The sequence below is a fragment of the Canis aureus genome, chromosome 3 (assembly GCF_053574225.1).
Source record: "Canis aureus isolate CA01 chromosome 3, VMU_Caureus_v.1.0, whole genome shotgun sequence".
In the NCBI taxonomy this organism is placed as follows: domain Eukaryota; kingdom Metazoa; phylum Chordata; class Mammalia; order Carnivora; family Canidae; genus Canis; species Canis aureus.
The window spans coordinates 71,161,719-71,177,734 of NC_135613.1; the positions used below are offsets into that span (position 1 = coordinate 71,161,719).

Here is a 16,016-nt window from a genome sequence, read left to right on the forward strand (position 1 = left end):
GCAAATCATATTCCAGTGCATGCTTAATGTTTGACCCAGATTACACAAAAGAATACCAGGGCAATAAAAATCTTCATGTGCTCTACTTGCAATGTTGGAGAGTAAAGATAGGCAGTAAACTACTACAACCATAATGTCATGGATTCTTCTTCCTAATACCCTAGTTCCAATAGCTGCTAACTACTAGAACTTCCTGAGGTATTCAGGTTCTATTGTAAATTGTCCTCCAAGACTTAACCTAACTACATTAACACCACGTGTTTGTCTTCCTAGTAATTTTGCAACAGTGGTATGACACTCCAGGCAAAGCATTCCATAGGGTTAGAGCACTGCTTGAGGGAACCAGAGGAATGCAATCATCACCCACAAATGCACCATCTGCTGTGGCTTACTGCTTAATTAAACTAAAACTGGTAGGTTCTTAATTCTCACAGCTCATAAAAATAAAGGTCACAACAGAGTATTAGCATCATGCATCATCCACATAACATACAGTTGCTAAAGTATATTTTGCCAACCTATCACTCAAAAAAGAAATACACCATCTAGCTGATGCCAAAGCATGGCAAGATTCTATCACTCTGATATCAGATCAGCTGAACTGTCAGCCTGAGTGAACAGAAGGTGTAGCTTTTGGTCTTTGTTCTTTACCTCTCTCCTATAGCATTTGCCAAGAAAATTCTTCCCTATATATTCTAAGACCACTCATGAGTTTGTTTGATCAATCATGCACTCATTTTCGTCAAACATTTATCAAGGGCTTCCAAATGCAACACATTGTATTTAGTACTTTGAAAGATGCAAAGACAAATGAGACATAAATTCTAAGAACGTGCAGTTCTTAGTACCTTATTATTTTTTTAATAATATGAATAATAGGGCAGCCCAGATGGCTCAGCAATTTAGTGCCACCTTCAGCCCCAGGTGTGATCCTGGAGACTGGGGATCGAATCCCATGTTAGGCTCCCTGCATGGAATGGAGCCTGCTTCTCCCTCTGCCTGTGTCTGTGCCTCTCTCTCTCTCTCTCTCTCTCTCTCTCTCTCTCTGTCTCTCATGAGTGAATAAATAAAATCTTTTAAAAATATATGAATAATATTTTATTGTATGGACATACTACATTATCAGTTGATGGACATCTGAGTTATTTCCATTTTCTTATTATTATGAATAATAATAATAATAAACATTCATGTACATGTCTGGGTGTGGATTTAATTCTCTCTTGTATATAGCCAGGAGTGGAACTATTTACTGGATCATATCTAACTTTCTGTTTAACTTCTGGAGAAAGTGCCAAGCTACACCATTTTACATTACTTGGTTGGACTATTTTACCTTACCACAAGCAATGGACAAAGATTCCAACTTTTCCACATCTTTGTTGACACATATTAGTATCTGTTTTTGACTTTAGTCATCTGAGTAGATGTGAAACAGTATCTCGCTGTGGTTTTTGATTTGCACTTCTCTTGTCACTAATAAAGTTGAGCATCTTGTCAAGTACTTATTGTCCATCTGGAGAGATGTACTATATGTTCTGAGCAACTTTTAATCAGCCACTTGGAAGAAATAGATGAAGTGCTATATCTGCAACATTCCAGCATGTATGTGTGACATTTCCTGAACCACTAATATATTTTCTCTTTCTAAAGTCTCTTTGAGGTTTAAATAAAAAACTAGCACAAATGTCCAAAAACAGACAAGTCTTGAGATTCTACAGCATAATTTTCCTGGGGAGTGGGGTGAGGTGGTGAGAGAGGAGGTAGTTATGTGGTGGGGGTTTTGTTGCTTTTTGAAGGGAAGAGAATCCATTGGGTCACAATGGATTTTGGTCTGGGATATGCAAGTTGGTGTTCCAGGACAGGGAGTGGGAAGTCATGCAAAGAACCCATCAAAACAGGGGATCCATGAGTGGTTCAGCAGTTTAGCACTTGCCTTTGGCCCAGGACGTGATCCTGGAGTCCCAGAATTGAGTCCCACATCAGGCTCCCTGCATGGAGCCTGCTTCTTCCTCTGCCTGTGTCTCTGCCTCTCAATCTCTCTCTCTCTCTCATGAATAAATAAATAAAATCTTTAAAATAAATAAATAAAATCTTAAAAAAAAAAAAAGAACCCAGCAGAACGCACAAAACACAGAGCTCAGAAGGTCAGGATTAGAGATGTCACAGGAGAAGAAAGAGCTGCAGTCAGTTCATAAGGCAAAGAGAAAAGCTCTACATTGTTCTTAACACCTTTCAAGCTAATTCATTCTAGTTTGAAACAATGGAGAACTTAATTCAGTGATACAGTTATGAGCTGATGAATGAAAATAACTCATCCTCCTTACTGTATAAGTACAAGATCACATGTCTCCTCTCAGGCTTCTCTGAACCGAATCACACATCCTAAGCTTTCTTTGCTCTGTGTGGGTTTTTAAACTTCCTAACATTAATCTTCAAATAAGCAAATAAAAACAAAACAAGCGAACATCAACAACAGACATGGTGATTGGGATGCCACGTTCTTAACAAGAAACAAAAGGTGGCAGAACAGTAAAGGATTGGAAGCACCTGTAGAGATGATATACTTAGGGCCCTCATTGGGTAAACGCTGTTCTCTCTGGTTGGTGCCTCCGTGGAGAAGGTAAGTGACAGCACAAATACAGAGAGACCTTACAAACAAACAGTTAAGGGTGAGGATTTCCTGCCCAACAGCTAGTACAGATGTAACCTTCTTCCCTACAGCGTTTAGTGTCATTTCGTGGCCAAGAAGGCCAATAAATATTACATGACGGTCAAGTGATAGAATTTATAAAAACTAAAGATGAGAGATGACCAATGGAGGGACCCAGGTGCTATGGAGAGGCGGTCTGGGTTTCTGTGCTTCCTGCTTCCTGTAGGTGGCGCCAAACTCCTTGAAGAGGAAACAGCAGCGTTAAAAAGGCTTTAGATTGAAGCTAAAGAATTTGCTTGTGAGTTGGCAATTTCTCTTTCGAGGCAGCTTTTCGTCACTGGTATTGGCAAGCTTTAAATTTCAGAAGTGATTCACCTGCACCACGTTATTTATGAGCTGCTTTTCTTCCCCTCTAAGTGCCCAGCCTCACATTAACAGTGTGACCAGCTTCACTGCACAGCTCAACTGTGTCCATCACTTAAATGGAAGGTTCGTTACAGCATCTATTAAAAGGATTTTCAAAGGTAAAATAGCATTTTAAGGTCATTTAGGATCCCTTAAGCTAAGATCTACAGGAAGAACTGTTACAGAACTGCTGTTTACAACCATCAACCAGAAAGAACGTGGTTGCTGGTGCCCACGATAGCCACAGGTAACTTCGATTACCTTCTTAGGTCTCTCACAGCCATATATGCTCCATATCTCTTGGGCCTTTCGGCAAAAGAGGGTCACTTCCAGAAACACATTTCAGATGTGCATCTCCAGGTGGCCCTGCTCTGGGAGGCAGCCTCAGATCAGATCAGAGTTCTCCATAAGGGTCCCAAAAGAGGCTGGGGGTGGGGGTGGTGGAGACAGGTGGGTTGGTCAAATTGGAATTAAAGGAGGATGAATGGGAGGGTGTGTGTCTCTTAAGGAAGACATGAGCAAGTGAGAATTTGATATTTTGTCCCGGGTTTTCATGAGCATTCTCTAGACTCAGTTTTTATAACAAACAAACATTTCCTGCCAACCTCCTAAAATTTTTAAACAACGGCAGCCAAGACTGACTTTCATTCGGCACAATTACATAAGACCAAGCAGTGCATTGCTCTCATTTTTGGAGCTTTGTTTTAAGCTCCCTCATTAATCTTTCAGTCTTTTCCCATCTCTGCTTGACTATAACTGCCCTGAATTTATCCAAGCCTGCAGTATGCCAGGCTCACTGGTGTCTAAATCACCGAGAGCTGAATACACATTCTACTCATGGGACTCCACACTTCCATCAGAAAGAACCAATCACAGCTTAGAAGAGGTAAACCTCTTTTTAATTGTATTCTATGATACTAACAGGCATTCATTACACATGGACCTTAAAACAAGATTTGCTCTTGGCTGCTCATAATTGTATTTCTACAGCAGTTTAAACCGTTGGCACCTGCAATTGCTAGCAGGCCTGAGCTAAGAATTTCTATTATCCCAGTTTTAAGGGTTACATTTAAAATAAAACTCAGAGGGGCAAAACATTACATACACACATATTTACACAAATTAAATACTATGCACAAGTCAATACCTTCTGCACACAAACTACATTAAACTCAATTAGCCCTAAGCAAAACTATAGGAAGCAGGTTTTCTGTGAACCAACAGAGCTGTTTTGTATAATAAAGAATATAAAAGTTGCTAGTTTACAGAGTTCTGCAAAACTGTCAATAAACGTTTTTAAAAGGTCATTATCAATACTTATTTCTAAATTAATTAATGTAAATGAAATTAACCTAAAGCAATCCAACACAAGGAATTTATATACAAATAACCCATGACTTCTGGCTTGTAATAAAAAAGTGCTTTTGAAGCATGTATATGGTGTCTGAGACTTTTCCAGAAGGATATTCCTGACTCTGAGCCACGAAATAGTCACCAAAGTAAAGTACAATGTCCTTCTTGTTATGGTTTCCTACTTGATTATGACCAAAATTAAATTATACAAATATTTCACTAAATATCTTCTCAAACCTTATAAATATTAATATGAACTCAATCTCCTATGTGCTCAGCATTTAAAAATCCATTTAAAAATCTTGGAAACTAATTTAAGATTTCCATCTAGAATACAAATTAGCAAGTCCTCTTCCTAGCTCTGTTTTGCTCAGCACCCATATCTGCACATTTAGTGCTGAATGTCAGTCAGTAGCACTTAAAGATGATGAATATTAAAAGCATGCTTCTGCCTGCTAACGTATTAGAACTTGGCAACCACTGCATTTGTCATAAGCTGTGTTTTCAGTGAACAAACTACTGCTTTTAAAACACCAAAGCATTCTGTAAATTCCCAAATTGTGAAAAGGGTACACAGAGGGTGAAATTTTATTATTAAATGCATCAGCTGAGAGGAATGCATAAAATTAAAATCTTTTTTTAAAACTTACCACCCTACAGTACCACTTGGCTATACTTCCTAAAACATTTGCTTCAGGACTGCATCTGAACAATGAATAATAATGCCTGCAAGTATTAATTGAACAGGCATTCTGTGCGGGCACCGAGCTAAGCATTTTACATACATACACCATGCTGTTTTTATATACATGCTATCCTCTCTACACACCATCTTTGTATACGTACAGTGTTATTTGCATACACGCATGCTATATTTACATACACAAAGCATCGCATTTTCTACCCCATGAGGTAAGATGTTGTTATCTCCAGGGAGGCTAGACGACTGACTTATTTTTTAAAAGTATTGCTAAATTTGCCAAGTCACAGAATGTTAACATAAAAAACAGTGTTCATTAGTGTTTACCTCATGATTTTCAATAAAAATTAAGGTCTTAAGGGTTAAAAATTCCAATATGGAATTAAAGCAACAAGAAATAAGGATAATAATTTCAAATGCAAAGAAAGGAGGATGTAGGTTTTTAGTTGGGGGTGGGGAGCGATAAGAAATGAGAATGCATTTTTGTTCTGAGGTGTGGGGTGGGGAATAAATTTATCCCAAAGAAAGGCTAATTATTTCAAAACGGGAAAGAGAAAAAAAACATGGGACAAAATCTGAATGTAAAAAATAAAGTTGTAGGTTTGTGGAAAAGGCATCCTTGGAAAGGAATTTTAATGTGTAGTCAAGCTAGCTAAGATTAGACTAAATCTAATTAAGTTAAATGAATTTTAATATCAAAAATAAGCTGGTGTAAAATTAGAATGTGGTTTTCTGTTAAAATTTAGGACAAATTTTCTTGAACCATTGGTCTGCTCTTGATAAGAGATTATAAAAGGTTTTTCTTTACCTTTTAAAGTAACCTGCCTATAAAACAAAGAATTTATGTCTTGCCAAAATGATTCCTTCTGTCTTTATCAGGTCTTTAATTACTTAAGAAAAAAAAAAAAAAACCTGAGTCTTCTTTATTAAAAGTGCTAATTTTTTTGTTTGTTCTGCTTTTTAAACAACTGTTTACCTTTATTTGCCTGCAAAGTCTCTGTCACTGTGGTTATTAAAGAGATAACTAAGTATTGTTTCACAATAACCTATGATCCTATCTGACCAAGTATTTTAACTTCTTTGATGTTTTTGGCTAAGTTCTCAAAACTAAATTCTAAATAGTCTTTTTGACCTTAAACTAACTTTGGGATGTTCCAGAGGGTCCCCAAAACATCCCAAAAGATGTGTTCTCTCTCGCTCTTTCTCTCCTTAAAAAAAGATCTTAAACCAAATTAGGCTTTTTTGAGGAGTTCAATTATATGGGAAATATTATCAGATGAAAAGTAATACTAAGACTTCACCATGTTGTATTGAGGTATATGTTATAAATATTCTACAAATTGTATGAAATTCCTAGAAATCTAATATGTCCTGCTATAATATTATCAGTCACAATTCTGGTTATTATCTCAAAATGTTATGCGTTGCAGAAATAAACAAATTTCCTTGTCAACTGCATTGTAATGAACTCCCATCAGATCTTTAATCATGGCCATTTTTAAGACTTTTGTCATTCACACATAGTTATTGTTCTCCTCGGATGCTTCTGTAAGATTGTTTCCAAAAGTGCTCTAACTTCCACCAGACTCATGGAAAGTACTACAGAATACAGGTCCCTGATAATTTTAAATTCAAAAACAAACAATCCCCCCCAAACTGGGTAAGAATTTTCTGAACTAATGGGAAACTAGATTCAAGCAAAAGAAATATTAATTAGAGGATGATTATATAATTTTTTATGATTTTTTAAGACATGGATTTTTCCAGAGTTAAAGAAGCCTTTCTTCCTCTTCTCTCTTAAGCTACCTAGGACTTAGAACAATTTGATAAAATACACCTTTGTGAACAAAGACAAAGCCTTTATCTTCTTCTCTCTACATGATCCCTCTGGAATTTAGAAACTCAGTGAGTATTCTAATTTTCATGGCAATATTGGTATTTACATAAGTTAACTAAGAATCTGTTCTCCTTGTAACAGAATGCAATTCGAAATACTGCTTATATTAGCAAGGCTTTGACTAGAATGTAATATCTAGAGATATATAAAGACTCAGATATGACCAGACAGCTTTAAGGAACTCAGGTTGACTTAATGGAGCCAAAAAAGTCCCTTGGAGAAATAGGCCCTGTACTGTATATACAGAGTTCCCAGCAGCATTACCAGGTGAGTAAGGATGCTCACTTCCTGGCAGGCATAAGGATCTCAGGATATAACAGAGGCCTTGAGAAAAACAATTAGCTCAAATATGTAAGTACTGCAGGTGAAGTCTGAAGGCTAGAATGTGACATGGCTGGCTCCTAGGCTTAAGAGGCTTTGACAAGTCCAATCAAAGATTCCTTATAAAAAGTTCCAATGAAGCAGATTAAAAGATTCTATATGGGGGCCCTGGGTGGCTCAGTCAGTTAAGCATCTGCCTTTGGATCAGGTCATGATCCTAGGGTCCTGGAACTGAGCCCCTGCCCCTGCTCAGTGGGGAGCCTGCTTCTCCCTCTGCCCCTCCCCCTGCTCATTTATATGCCCCCTCTTTCTCATAAATAAATAAAATAAATAAATCTTTTTTTAAAGGTGCCTGTGACTCAGTGGACTGGTTAAACATCTGCCTTTGGCTCAGATCATGATCTCAGGGTCCTGGGATCAAGCACTCATCAAGCTTGCTGCTTAGCGGGTTGTCTGCTTCTCCCTCTCTTTCTTGATTACGCTCTATCTCTGTTATTATCTCTCTATCTCAAATAAATAAATAAATCTTCAAAAATAAATAAATAAAAGATTCTGTATGGTCAATCATTACCTTTGCTGTTTATTGAGACTAGACTTATTTTGCAAACAAATTTGTCTTACTCTGATTACCTCTGGTGAAAATGTGGGTAACTGTATGAAGCTAAAATCTGTAACATACCTGTGTAGATATCAAATTTTAGTCCTGTTCGTTGTCTTGCAGTTTGTGTTTTCCACCTGTGAGTTGAACTAGAACCCGAATTTTTCTAGTTTTGTCTACTAACTTGTGACATCACTACAAACAAACACTTCCAGTTTTTCTTCCACCTTTCTGACCTTGGAATCACTGAAAACTAAAACTGTCTTTTTTCTGAAGCCATGAAGGGTGAAGCTGAACTTAATATAAACATGAAAATCACAACGGTTCATATATGTCTTCATGCCTGTTGCTAAATACACCACGCAGAAAGTTCATGAGAGGCATTCAAACTACAAACCAGGAAAATCTGTCCAATTACCTCCACCTGCCCTCACTCTGAAGATGCTTTGAGTCTGACATCTATAAATTTTCTCCAGTGGCTACCTTCAGGACTCAAACTGGTTTATAGTTTGCTCTAATCATGACCCACCCTTTTTCTTTTGTTTCTCTAGAAGTGCCTCTTATTAAACACCTGAGTGTTTATGTAATATAGACCTAACTTTGGGAGCCTACCTGGATCACTGCCTCCTAAAATGAGTCACAACTGTTCTCAGGACTAAGAGAGAAATTCAGTGACATACGAAGCACTCTGCTACTCAGCTGCTAACCTGATTCTGCTTGCTATAGTCATTGGCTCAGCTTTTAATATATGAAACTTCCAGGAAGTTTCAGACAGAAGTGATGGGGTTCAGGGCAGGCTGCCCCAAGATATGCCACTCCGGCATACTGATTATTTTATATTTAAGCTACTTAAACAGCCAGTGCACACAAAGGACATTCTGACCCTCCCTCTGTCCTCCTGAAAGCAGAAAATAAAGCTTGTGTACGAAAGGTACCCTCCCTGTATAGGAAGGAAAAAGATACCCTTATCACCAGAGATAGTCAATTCAGAACTGGGAAAGCTCTAGAAATAAACCCTGTTACTTCACTAATTTACTACCCTAGGCCCAAACCTCTTGTCAATTCTTCATGAGTTCATTGTTGTTTTAATTTTTTTAAAGATTTTATTCATTTATTTGACAGAGAGAGAGAGAGCGAGAGAGAGCGAGCACACAAGCAGGGGGAGCAGCAGGCAAAGGGAGAGGAAGAAGCTGACTCCCCGTTGAGCAAGGAGCCATAAGTGGGGCTCAATCCCAGGACCCTGAGCTCTCCAGGCACCCCCACTGTTGTTTTGTTTAAAAGGTAGAAAAGAGCTGCTTGCTTTGATCACTTCTTGGGAGTCTTATTTCAATGAGTTCTGACACATGCAAAACTAAAATTGTTTTTTTTCCCCCCTCCTATTAATCTGTCTCAGGTCAGTTTCATTATTAGGCCAAATAATGTAGAAGGGAAGAAAGGAAAAGTTTTCCTCCCCTACGAAGCATAAGCAAATGAAAGGTAGACCACGGAACTCCAACTCAGGTCTATCCTGCCAATCCCCTACACACTACTCGGCAGCCAATTTTCTGGCATATAAAACTTCCTAAAGGGTTGACATTTCCAGGACACTACTTTCTCTATTGGGTCCAGGGGCTTCATATCTACTTATTTTACACTGGCATTAAGAAAGCCTCCTCATATACAAATCCTGTTTCTGCAAGGATTCATTCATCCAGAAGACTGAACAAAACTGCACCTTTGATTAGAATATAGAAGAGATTATTAATTTAATGTAAAACGGCTTGTCAGGATCACTTGATTTAGCATATGGAAAACTAGCTAGTTTACTCTGTCAAATCTCTGCACAACATACCTGTTTCATAACCAACTGCCTGGAAGGTAGAAATTTAATGGTGATCAGAACTGGGCTCAGCAGCCAGGGTTCACAGAGCTACCTGCTACCAGCCATGTCACCAAGCCGGAATACCCTCCCCTGTGTAAAATGAAGATGTTAGGACCCAGTTCATAGATTACAGAAGAAATTAAATGAAATGATGCATATAGAGTATAGGACATGTAGTATGCAATAAATGTTAGCTGTTGTCTTTCTTGGAGTGTCAGGTTTTATCAAAATATCTTTACTACTCTCCATGGATCCTACATGGTTGTTTAATTTGTCTATTAAGAACTGTCTTACACTCAATAAGTATTTTTTTCTACTCAATTTTATGCCATCAGCTCCACAGCTCTCCAAATCATTCTAAATTATCCTTCTGTTTCCCTGGGCTTAGAGAGATTCAAATTCTTTTTCAAAATTATATACTAAGATCTTCTCTGTGAGCTGATTTTTCTGGCTGCTTAATCACTTCTGTTGACCTCTGATTTTCTACCAGATTGGCCAAATCTTTCTGATATGATGACATCTAGAACAATCTGAATTAACCTTTTGAGAGGCTAAAAATTAGGACTTATTTAAATTCTGATTTCTGCCTTCCCCAGCACTTATCAACATGTTCATTACTGCAAGCTAATCTCAACACTTCCTCCATGTCGTCCTTCGTGACAGATGTTTTGTCCAGATTTCACAGTCCATTTTTTTTTATCTCCCTCTCTTATTACAAGGGAGAAACAGTGCAATTACTTCTAAAGTTGTTGTTTGTAGATGAAATTACATTTTTAAAATATATACTTAGTTAATTTTTATAGATCTTCATTCACCCCTTTGAGAAATATCTCTTTGTGACTTACTAGGTGGATCGTACACTTTTGCAATAACAAAAGGATATTTAGGTGCTGGATTCTGTTGTTTGCCGAGGTCACACACAAGTTGCTTGAAAGGGATATTTAAGATTCTTAAGAGTCAAATTAATTTCATATTATTTGGAAATACATATATATTTCCATTTCCAAATTTAATCTCTGGAAAAATAAGACAAATGTGAGTCTGCAGGCAAAGGAAAGAAATATGGAACTACTGTTTTATCTATAGTTAGATGGAGTTGTTTTTTATTCTTGTTTTCTGTACTGACTTTTATAGGCATCCTGTTTCTTCTACTAAAGCTTTTTATACATCTGAAAACACTATGTATCTACTCTTGATGCAACCTCAAAAGATTAGTCTCCTTTTAATGAAAAATTAATAATTTAGCACTTTTACTTCCTTTTTTCTACCTACCCGTTTTCCACTTTGTTAAATAACAAAAATTCAACTGAGTAAATTTTAAAGATCTCACTGGCTTTTATTAAGCAATTCATAAATCAAGCAACATCCTATCTAGCAAGTAGAGGGGAGCTTCAAAGGGCTACAGAGAGGGAAAGGTTTTTAGAGGTAGAAAGACAGTGGGGGGAAAGAAAGGAAATTATTAGCAAAGAATCCACTATTTTAGGCAAAGTTGAACTAAAGGGGTCTATCAGTAAATTTCCTAGTGCTGACCAGGAAATTCTCTTGTTGACCAATAAAGGTTATATTTTGGGGAGATTGGAACTGTATTAGGTTAAGGTTCCAAGTCAGTAAACCAAGACGTATGATGTAACCTAAGTGATGCCATTTTGGGCTGTGGTTTTCTGACAAGTTAAAGAATAACAACAGAATATTTTTTGGGTTGATATGTAATTGGAAGTTATGCCTAGAATGTCATGTGGCATATCAATAGCTAAGATCAGGAATCTTAGATCTGAAAAATGTCCCTCCAACAATTATCATATTTGGTCCATTTGTTTTGCTCTATCTTCCTCAAATATTTCACACCTAGTCTGATCTGTGTCTTTCTTGGCTTCTCAGTTACATTTAGGGCATTTTCCTGAAATTTATTTTCTATCATGGCTGGGTTTTCTTTTTCTTAAAGATTTTATTTATTTGTGAGAGACACAGAGAAAGGCAGAGATATAGGTAGAGGGAGAAGCTGGCTCCCTCTTGGGAGCCAGATGTGGAACTTGATCCCAGGACCCGAGGATCATGACCTGAGCCAAAGGAAGACGTTGCTCAACCAGTGAGCCACTCAAGTTATCCTTTGGCTGGGTTTTCTAAGTAAAGTCTTCTTTTTTATTATTTACCATGATGATTTATTTTACTTATTATAGTTTTCATTTCATTATACCTATTCTAAAATTCTCATTTACTAGATGCACCCTCTCTTTATGTATCTCATTGAGTTTACAAAGTAGAGCTTTGCTTACAGTTTGTTTCATAAAGCAAATCTGTTTATGATTTTGCTGCAGATTCCTACAACTTATTCGCTTCAGAACGTTTAATTTTTGTTTTCGTTATGCATCTATAATAGGTGGTTTGGTTTGTTTTTCACATCCTTGAGCTTGGTTTGTTGACCTTGGTCTTCAATGCTTACCATACTTGAGGTCTGCTTTATTTTTTTTTAAGATTTTATTTATTTATTCATGAGAGCCAGAGAGAGAGAGAGAGAGAGAGAGGGAGAGGCAGAGATATAGGCAGAGAGAAAAGCAGTCTCTACACAGGGAACCTGATGTGGGAATCGATCCTGGGACCCCAGGATCATGCTCTGGGCTGAAGGCAGGCGCCAAACTGCTGAGCCACCCAGGCATCCCTGAGGTTTGCTTAAAATTGCTTTACCAGTAATTGGGTCTCATTAATGATTTGACAAATCTCTTCCATGCTTACCATGTACTAGCAATTGCATAAGATGCTGGAGATTCAATGAAAAGGAACACACCACCACTCCAACTCTTCCTTATCTGTCCTTGTGGAGCTTCCTATTGGGGAAGACAAACAAAACCTACACTAATGACAAGAAAGGGGGGCGAAGGATGATTGGTAGCAGGCACAGATTCTGGTGCTTGACTTCCAAGCACCCAAGGTCACAGCCCAAGCCAGGACCTGGGTGGGAGCCAGAAGTCTGTTCAATAAGAACAGTCTCCATTCACTACCCTACACCTCACAAACAACTGAGTACATTAGGGAAGGAGTAGGTATTTGCAAAAGAAATTAGTAGCACTGGAGAGGAACAAAGGGAATGGAGGCCAGTATAAGGAGAGTAGGATTCCATCCATGACTAGAGGTAGAAAATGGGGGAAAGAAGGGTAGGGATCACATCACTTTGGGAAGGGGTTGCTGAAGAAGGGGTAATTCCTTTTTTTTTTTTTAAGATTTATTTATTTTAGAGAGACAGCACAAGTGTGTAAGCAGGAGAGAGAGAGAGGGAGATAATCTCCAACAGACTCCAGGCTAAGTGCAGAGTCTGACGTGGGGCTTGATCTCATGACACTGAGATCAGGACCCTGAGCTCATGACCTGAGCCAACAAAACCAAGAGTCAGATGCTTAACAGACTGCGCCCACCCCCACCCCCAGGCGCCCCAAAGGGGCAACTCTTAATCTGGTTTCAACCACAGGCAAGAATAAAAACTCCTTCCAAAAAACGACAATGAGCTCAACGCCTGATGCTCATTGTAGTTCTTTCTGGGGATTTGTTTCCTTTTCAGACAATTTCATGTGTATTTTAGAGGAAATAAAGAAGACATTGTTCACAGCACTTCCAGTCACTTTACTACATTCTTAGGAGTCGGGGGTTCAATCTCAAATGAAACTTCTCACTAACATTTTGTTCAGTTATTTACGCCCTCTAAACAATGAGCATCTTTAGGCAAAGACTTCCTAGCCCATCCAACTAAACAAAAGAGCCTCCCCTACAGCACACAGACTCTCATTTCCATTCCGAAAGCCCCGCAGGCATATCTGTGAAGCTTGCCTTCATAACACTCATTTAATTTTAAATTAAATTAAGGGCGCAAAAGGTAAACACATTGTTTAGTTTATTCCAAGTAATGTCCTAAACTTACGATTTCAATAGTTCTCCGACCAACTGATGACTCCTACTACAATAAAGAATTCATGAACCATGGAGCCAACTGACAAAAATTAAATAAATAAATATCACTCACAGTTTAGAAGAAAAAGCATTTGCATAGTCCAGTTCCTAACTTGCAAATGGTATAAATATCTGGGGGAAATTCCCATCAAGATTTTTAGCATGTCTAGAACCTATGAGGAAAAAACTGGGTTTTCTTCCCCCCATAAAAGCACACCAAGTTAGGAAGACCCCAGATTTCTGAGTCATCCGTTGACACACGTAACAAATATTCATGTAGGCAAAGCTAGCGGAAACAATACGGTGAAATGGAAATGAAATACTGATCTGTTTTTCTTCAGCATAGTTCTAAGCTTTCCCATGGGGGGAGGGAGAAGCATTATTTGATAGGTTCCTTTATGCAACATATATTTATTGATCTGATGGCCCCAGTTTTTGTGAGGTTTTCTAACAATGTCCAGCTGCCTGATAAGGGGAAGGAGGTGGGGGGGGGGCGGGTAGGGGCGATAATAGGGAAGAACCTTGGCTGGAAATTACCGAAGAACACAGTAAGGAAAGCTACAGAAAATCGACATTACTAAGCCATCTTATTATTTCTGAGCTGGGCACACAGGCAGGATCCTCTCCCCCCACCACCCCCCACCAGAAAACAAGAAGAGAACAAGGGATGGCATCAAGGAGGAGAGAAAACAGCAGGCTCACGAGAAAAGAGGGGATGGGCAGGAAGAAGTTAGGACTTCAAAAAAGGAGACTAATAGAGTTTGAAATATTGAAAGTGGAGCAGATCTATTAGGTGTGGCATGTGTGTGCACAGCTGAAGTGGAATGAAGATGAAGGTCATCTTAGTTGAGGGAGGAGAACTGTGAGATCTGGTATTAGCAAAGTCATCAAAGGGATGCTATCCTTCAGGGGGGCCCTGTGTAGAATGGCAGAGGAAAATGTGAGACTCTCTTGAAGCAACCGAGACTCCTGAATTGGTACCGTGGAGGCAAGTTGGGGCTGGGATAGTGGAGAGGTACTTAAAGTTTGGTTGGCATTTACACACGCTTGGTAAAGTATCAATTTCCATTTCTAAGAATGGGGGGAGATTATAGAGTTGATAAGGGAGCACCCTTCAAGCCATCCTTGGCCTGGAGCCCCCACTGATTCGAAGGCAGATTACAGTGGTGTCTGATTTGTGCAAATTTCATGAATTTAAGGTCACACTGAAATAACGGGAGTAATCTGAGTGTGAAAAAAGTCAAGAAATATATTTGATCCCTATTTCTCTACTCAGGAATAGAGAGAATTTTTTGATAAGTGATGTTCCTTGGCCACTCTCGGATTTTCCCTGGGTTCCCTAAGACCATCACTCGAGCTCACAGAACACTGGCTGATGATATCTCCACAATTGTCTACACGAGCACTGCTAGGGAAGGCACACTTCTCCCTTCTGGGTTCTTTTGTCTGGCTTAATGATGAAGTTGACATAAAACTGATTTACAGGAGGAAATTTTAATTTCATTGCTAAGGGAAACCCAAAGACATGAGGGTTCTTCCCAAGCAATTGACGCTTCTGTGCCATCTTGAGCTAAGGACAAGGGGGCAGAGGATGGGTCTGGGCTTCAAGGAGGAGGAAGACAATTCATAGGAAGATTCGAAGAGCAATGTTTGGTAAACAAGAGCTCCTCACTGGAGCAGAGACAATGGAACACAAGAGGACTTCGCACAAACAAGCCCTGCAGCACCCCCCAGCTCCCCATACCTGGCTCTCTTCCTGCACCAGGCCCTGGGTGAAATTCTGAGAGGTAATTCAAAGTGAGGCAAGAAGCTCCTTCTGGGTTCTCTAGGTCCCCAACTGTCCAATAGCCACACATCAAAGTGGTGTACTCCAGGGTGGCCTGCCCAGAACCCCATCACTTCTTCGCTTCTCATCATGCACACAGAGCACTCACCTCACCAGTCCCGGACCAGCACACATGTCAGATTGCTTACTGGTCCTTCCCTCTGGATGCCCCACTAGTGCTTCTAAATCAACACAGCTAAAACTCAGTTTATAATGTCCGTGCTTCCATTCACTTAAGCAAGCCAGAAAGTCATCTTCAAAAATTGCCTTTCTTCCCCTTATCTTCCCCCTCCATTCTCTTCCCTCCAACACCAACTGGTAACCAAATCCAAAGAATTTCAACTCTTGAAAATCCATTGGCTCTTTCCCATCTTCTTCTTCTTCTTTTTTTTTTTTTTTTTAAGATTTTATTTATTTATGAGAGACACAGAGAGAAAGAGAGGCAAAGACACAGGCAGAGGAAGAAG

At 39.0% G+C, this 16,016-nt stretch overlaps 1 protein-coding gene across 16 annotated transcripts in view; it reads right to left on the reverse strand.

The window, feature by feature from the left end:
• The window catches only part of CADM1 (cell adhesion molecule 1), a 324,893-nt gene that overhangs the window by 142,558 nt on the left and 166,319 nt on the right, over positions 1-16,016 (reverse strand). The window lies entirely within an intron of this gene.